Here is a 7,112-nt window from a genome sequence, read left to right on the forward strand (position 1 = left end):
TTGCTGCCACGCGGCTGTACAGGCGTTCGCACTCCTGCAAAGCGAAAATACACTCCCCCATGGGCGGCGACTATGCGTTTGCACGGCTGCTAAAAGTAGCTAGCGAGCGATCAACTCGGAATGAGGGCCAATGTTAGGAGGATCCTACCACAGATGCAGGACCAGGGTGCCAGACATGTATTAAATAATGCTGCTATTGTTAGTCTTGGTGGGGTATTCAATTGTTTGAAAAGTCAGTTGGGTGTCTGTTTTCTCCTGTCTATTAGATAGGAAAAACACAGACACCCAACTGACTTTTGAAACATTTGAATTCCCCCCTAGAAGTGGTTCACTCTTGGAGCTCCCACTCCACTCTCTGGGCAAGAAACAGTCTTTGAAGTTTAATATTGGTGACACAAAATAGGAGGAACAAGGAGAAGAACAGGCTTAGATGGAAACAAAAGGGAGAGGGAGGGATGAGAGAAGATGGGAGGAATGGTTTTGATGGGGGCAGTAGGGTTATAAGTAAATTGATGATAAAATGTGTAAGATAAAAAAACAAACAAACCCTGAACATCAGCAAGTGAAATGACCAAAAATATATTTCTGGTCAAGCAGGCTCCTTCTAGAGGAAAACATGAATAGTTATGCCTAACAGCTTGCAGTCAAGATGAGAGACAACTGTCAGCCAGGGAGTGTAGCAAATGTGCAGCAAACTTATTTAGATGCAGGGCTGTGCCACAGCAACTGTAGTTAAAAAGGAGAAAGTTGCTGGAGATGGAGCATCGTATTTTATGGAAGAAAAGCAGGTGAAATTAGCACCTGTACCACAAGGTTAGCGCAGAAAGCAGAGGCATTAGACCAGAGAATCAGACCCACAGGGGGAAGGATTGGGCCAGCAATGATCCATAGAAAATGTAGTGCTGTAAGGAAAAAAGCAATCCTAAGTACCATGCCACAGTTGAAGCCTTGAAAAGTGACGGCCAACCTAGATGTGCCCTCGAGTAATACCTGGAGCCATGTTGGGAGGAGAGGGAGGCTCAGCGTAGAGGAGTGGAGGGCAGGAAGTAGGGTTTGGACAACTCCAGGTAGCTGCCAACATGAGAGCCTGTCCAACCGGGAACATCTAGAAGACAAGATCTCAACCGGGGACCCCATCCTTGATGGCAAGACAGAATCGTGGTGCGGTGCGCAGGGATTAGGCATAGAAACTGTAGATCCGGTAAGGGGACCAGTTATCAGGACCTGGGATATGGCAAAGGAATTTTGAAGCCCAAATAAAGTTGAAAAGTTGACCCGCTCAATGAGCTGGAAAGGTCACATCTGGATCCCTCTTGCTATACATTTCAAACAATGATTACATGTATTTCAAGATAACATACATTATTCTACCATTTTGACTTGTTGAATGTCAAAATTCTGACCATGTTAACATGCTGCCTGAACATATTGACTAAATACCATTTGGAAAAGTTTGACTAGGAGTTACAACTCCTCTTTCACTGTACTATACTCTATATTAGGACTGTATACTCAAAGAATCCACTCTTTGCACCAACCAATAGCAGTGTTAAATTATGCTTCAGACATATCTTTCTGGCAAATTAGTTATTGGTAAGTAAAGGAGACCTGGGCAGTGCAAAATTGCCTCACAGTGCCTCCATTTATCACAGAATTATAACACATAACCATAATAATGCCTTCTTGAATGCAGCCAGACAGTGAATGACTGCCAGCATGCTGATTGGTGGATTGCTTGAGCTTTTCACCAATAAGAGGGCTGACAGCCATTTAATGTACGGACGCATGTGGAGAGTAGAAGCAGGTAGGGTAATTATTATTATGTTTCTTCAATTTATTCTCTCCTTGCATGTTATCCTGTATATAAGTTTGAGATGTGGCCCAAGTTTATTTGTTTGGTCACGGCTTGTAATGCTGCCATTACAGTCTGTTAGGATGAAATAATGGTTCAAACAGTATTGCATTTCTGCTTAAGTGTATCAACCACTATTGTATGAAGTCCCTCATTTTTACTATAATTTTCTTACATATAATCAGGGGTTAAAGTGAGCCGGAATGGGGCGGAACTGCGTTCCATCAGTTCCACTTAGAGATGGAACACAGTTCTGCCTTCTCCGTCTCACCTAACCGGCTGTGTGCCGCCGCCTCGAGATGCCGGGTGTCTGCTGAGATCGTGTTACCAGTGGGCGCCCGGCTCTCTCTCCACAGCAGCAGCATGAGGCAGGAGCTCACTACTGAGCTCTGGCTTCCGGCTCTGTCAGTGCGCGCTACGGGAGAGACGTCATAATGTTTCTCTCATAGTGCTCAGGAGCGGACACCGGAAGGACCAGACGCGGGAGTGGGTCTTTGTGAGTATGGTGGGTTTTTTTTACATATGTGTGTGTATCTACTGGCGGCAAGCTACAGGGGTTCAAGCTACTAGGGGGCAAGCTATGGAGGGAAAACTACAAGGGGGAAAACTACTGGGAACTAACTACAAGGGGGCAAACTACAAGGGGGCAAACTACTGGGGGGCTAAATACAAGGGGGCAAGCTACTGGGGGCAAACTACAAGGGGGCAAACTACTGGGGTCTGACTACTGGGGCAAACTACTGGGGGGCTAAATACAAGGAGTCAAATTACTGTGGGCAAACTTCAAGGGGGAAAGCTAATGGGGCAAACTACAAGGGGGCTTTCTACCGGGGGGCTAAATATAAGGGGGCAAGCTACTTGGGACAAACTACAAAGAGGCAAATTACTGGGGGCAAGCTATTGGGATTCAAGCTACTGGGTGCAAATTACAAGGAAGCTAACTACTGGGGGCAAAATACAGGGGCAAATTACTACCGGGGGCATTACTACTGGGGCATTACTTCTGGGGACATTACTACAGGGAGGCATAACTACAGGGGTTAAACTACTGGGGACATTACTACTAGAGGCTAAACTACTGGGGGAATAACTACAGGGGCTAAACTACTGGTTGCATTACTACTTAGGGGCATAACTACATGGGTCTAAACTACTGGGTTATAACTGCAGGGGCTAAACTATAGGGGGCATTACCACTGGGGGCTAACCTACATGGGGCAAACTACATGAGGACTAAACTACAGGGGCTAAACTACTGGGGGCATTACACAAGGAGGCTAAACTAAAGGAGGGGGAAACTACTGGAGTCATAACTGCAGAGGCATTACCACTGGGGGCTAAATTACTGGGGCTAAACTAGCGGGAGCTAAATAACTGGGGCATTACTACAGGCGACATTACTACTGGGGGAAATACTACACAGGGGCATTACCATTAAGGTCATTGCTAATGGGGGCACTACTAATGAGGGCAATGAAAAGGGGGTACTCCAGGGGACATAAGGGTCCCTACTTTGGGGGGGCATTTCATAAGCTGCACCACTACTATGGCTCTATATAAGGGGCACTACCACTGTGGGCACTACCAGTACAGTGGACATTGCATAAAGAGCACTACTACTGTGGGCATTGTATAAGGGGCGCTACTGCTGTGGGCATTGTGTATTACGGGGTGCTACTACTGTGGGCATTGTGTGTATTAGGTGTGCAACTACTGTGGGAATTATTACTATTGTGTGACCACGCCCCTTTCTTTTTGAGAACAAACCCCCGTTTTGGGCAGCGTGCCATAGGCACGAGCAATATATTTACTGCATGGGCGCCGGGGGGCAGGGGGGGGTGAATTCCACCTCCTCTCTAAGACCACTTTAAGCACTGCATATAATTATCCCTGCACCCGTTTTCCATCCTGCATTAACACCACCTCTCTCCCCCCATGCTATAAGAAAGCTGTCTGTGAGAAGACTGGCCCTAAAACCTCATCACTGCTAAAACCTCTTCTCTCTACCACTGGCATTGTATCTCGCACTGATAATCCATTTCCATCTGCAATCTACAAATATATAAGGGGACAATACACAGAGCTTGCGCGGGACCTGTTTTCGGTTAGATCAACACAGAGGACTCGTGGACACTCGCTCAGGTTAGAGGAGAGGAGAATTCCCCACAATACGGCGTAAAGGCTTTTTCATGGTAAGGACAATACGTGTTTGGAATTCCCTGCCCGAGGGAGTTGTAATGGCGGAATCTGTCAACACCTTTAAGAATGGGTTAGATAAATTCCTAATGGATAAGGATATCCAGGGGTATGGTGCATAGTCATGCATTATAGTTACTATAAATAGGGATAAAATGCAACGGCTGACAGCAGCATCAGTCAGAAATTTTAGTCAAATCATCATGCATAGGAGACCACAAATAGGTTGAACTCGATGGACAATTGTCTTTTTTCAACCTCAGATACTATGTTACTATGTATGTTACTTCTGCTCTGGACCCTGTTGGACTGGATGTCACTTCACACAGGTCACAAAACTGTGACTCAGCTTTGGCATTCCAAATGCACCAGATAAAAACCAGAAATATATCAAATATTGAACAACTCTGCTCCATTCCTTTGACAAAGCCACAGATGAAGTAATAACTGCATTGGTATTTGCCTTTTATACCTGCTGCCGGGAAGCATCTGCTAGTTTAAAAAATATATACAGTACATTTTAAAAGATTACCCCAATGAGTGAATGTAAAGGTGCACCAAGGTAAGCCATTTTCAAAATATCAAATTTAGCCCTTTGCAAGACATTTCAGAATGGAAAGCACACAAGCACATACATCATAGAACCTGGATCATAGAACAGACATTCCAGAACACTATTGCAGTTCCAGAAACTACTAGACGCCTGTTTAAAGCCTCTTGCCACAGCATTCAAACACTAAGAATTTTGTGGAACTAGAGAATATTCCATTGAAGTATTTCACAATGTCTGATGGATCGCAATGCACAGACAAAAGTTAGGGAGCCAGGTAGGATGCCTTTCAGCCGGCTTGTAGGTGTGTGCCAGAGGTGGAGCTCATGCAAATTGTGCCTCCAGCTAGCAAGTGACAAACACAAGACTGTTCCTGCTTGTCTCCTAGGCAGATAGGAGTCGGTGTGCAAAATCCAGACAGGGCATCAGAAGGGACTGGTAAGCAGGCAGGTAGGCCGCTGATGCTTTTGGCTAAGATCAAGTGTAGTACTGTATCTGTTCTCATAAGTTTAATCTCTGATACGCCCCCTATCTGGAGGCCATATATTAAATGGATTTTTAGATCAGGGAAATAGTAAAAGAGTTTGCTATGTCCACTCCACGCTTTGACTAAGTATTGCAGTACTTCCACGACCAGTGCACCTTTCCTGTTCTGTCATCCAAAAATAGACAATTGCTGCTTTTCATCTTTAAGTGTGCTTGCATGCCCATTTTACAGTGTCTTGTACCACCTAAATTTGTCAATTTGCAAACAGATTACTTTGGTTCACCTTTGCATTCAGGAATATTATTATCTTTTAAAATGTAACAACTGATAAAGGGGGCTGAACGCTGCTCTGCAATGTAGTATTTTGTGTCTAGTTCCAGGCTGCGGGTATTTCACTCCTTCTAGTCAAAGCATTTTTAAACGCTACAATGGTACTACGTGTGATACCCGGGCAAATAAAGGACAATGTTATTGGGTGAGTAGATGATCTTTTACCTGGGGATTATGTTCGCTTTACACTATCTGTGTACCGGGATACCAACTTAAGATGGAAGTTCGTTCACGATACTTCGGAGAGGTAAGGGATATACTTCTGCACAAGCGGGTTGTTCAGGGAGCAGTCAACTCAACTTCGGTTTATTAAAGGCAGTGGGAAAATCAAACAACTTGAACAATAGTAATACGTTACAGTAAATCATCAAGTACAGATAATAAACAGTTGGTCTTCACACCGTATATTATGCCAATACTGTCATAGACTGTTTAATTATTCAGATGTTGCATATCCCATCACCGTCCTTCTCAGCAGTTATGCACGTTTACTTGAATTGGTTATATTGACTTATTATACTATTCAAACCTTAACTCAAATATTCAAGCTGTTACCATCAAAATATGCACGCATAAGAAAAACAGTTTGTTACCAGTTTCAATTATCTGATTACCCTTACTGAGTATCCCATGTATTCAGAAGTAAGTATTAGTACAACTTATGTTCTTCCGCCTGTGCACAGGTCTGTAGCCCTCTTTAGAGTGTGTCCACAAGTGGATATATATGCATATATATATTTAGTCTTTCTTAGACATGTCCCTGTAGTGTAAATAAAGGCCTGTCCTCTCTGTGGCCACACTGAGGGAACACTGATCCACTGCCTTTCCCATTCACTCTGGGTAGTTCTGTTCAGGCCTCCTTTGCCCTGTAACCTGGCTGTCACGGTTCATCTGACGTACAATGTCACTGGTCTGTAAAGCCCGGCAGATAAGCATCGGTGGCACTAGCACTGTGTGTGCTGTCCTTTCTACTAAGACTTAGGGCATGTAATGTAAGAGGAGGCAGTTTGTGCTATTGCTGGCAACAAGTTATGCTGTGCCACAGACAAAAGGGTTCTATACTACTAGAGTAGTGCCAGCTGCAATGTTTGTAGACAGTGTGTGAGCAGGGACCCTGTTTACTTGTACAGAATCCTCCCTGAGGATGGAGTTACCTCCAGGGACGTGCAGTCAGGGGAGGCAGGGGAGGCAGTGCCTCCCCTGTCATTAATTATTAAAATAATACAAAGAACATACTTATGACACATATTTTGTGTTATAAGTATGAACTTTAGCCTTTGCATTATTTTAATAATTTTTTACCTACTAAAAAACATTTCTAAACATGTTTTGGAGGCACCGTTCTCGGTGCCTCCCGCTGTCAGTGATACAGATCCGGAAGCGGGGGGCGGGGCCAGCCACAGGGCAGTCATAGCCCATAAAAAAAAAACACTAGAAGCGGCACCTCTAGCAGTGCCGCTTTCACAGGGGCGTGCCGACAGCAAGCACATGCAGGCACGCCCCTGTCACTGAGTCCCATATGATTGGCCTGTGGGCGATTCCGGGGGCGTGCAGCAACTATTATGTTTAGACTGGAGAACATTTACATACCTGCCCGTCCCCCAGTAGCTGCTGCCAAGTTTAGTCCGACCCGAGAGGGAGGAGGGGCAGCAATTCCCTCTCCTCTGCAGTCTGCACTGTGTCATGCTGCGTGTGAC

General features: G+C 44.9%; 1 non-coding gene across 1 annotated transcript; it reads left to right on the top strand.

Annotated features, from left to right (window-relative positions):
* Positions 1 to 5,052: 5,052 nt before the first annotated feature.
* On the top strand, positions 5,053 to 5,245 carry LOC134938173 (U2 spliceosomal RNA). The gene has a single exon (XR_010180795.1). It is a non-coding gene; the product is annotated as a U2 spliceosomal RNA (small nuclear RNA).
* Positions 5,246 to 7,112: the final 1,867 nt, after the last annotated feature.

The sequence above is a fragment of the Pseudophryne corroboree genome, chromosome 6 (assembly GCF_028390025.1).
Source record: "Pseudophryne corroboree isolate aPseCor3 chromosome 6, aPseCor3.hap2, whole genome shotgun sequence".
NCBI lineage: Eukaryota > Metazoa > Chordata > Amphibia > Anura > Myobatrachidae > Pseudophryne > Pseudophryne corroboree.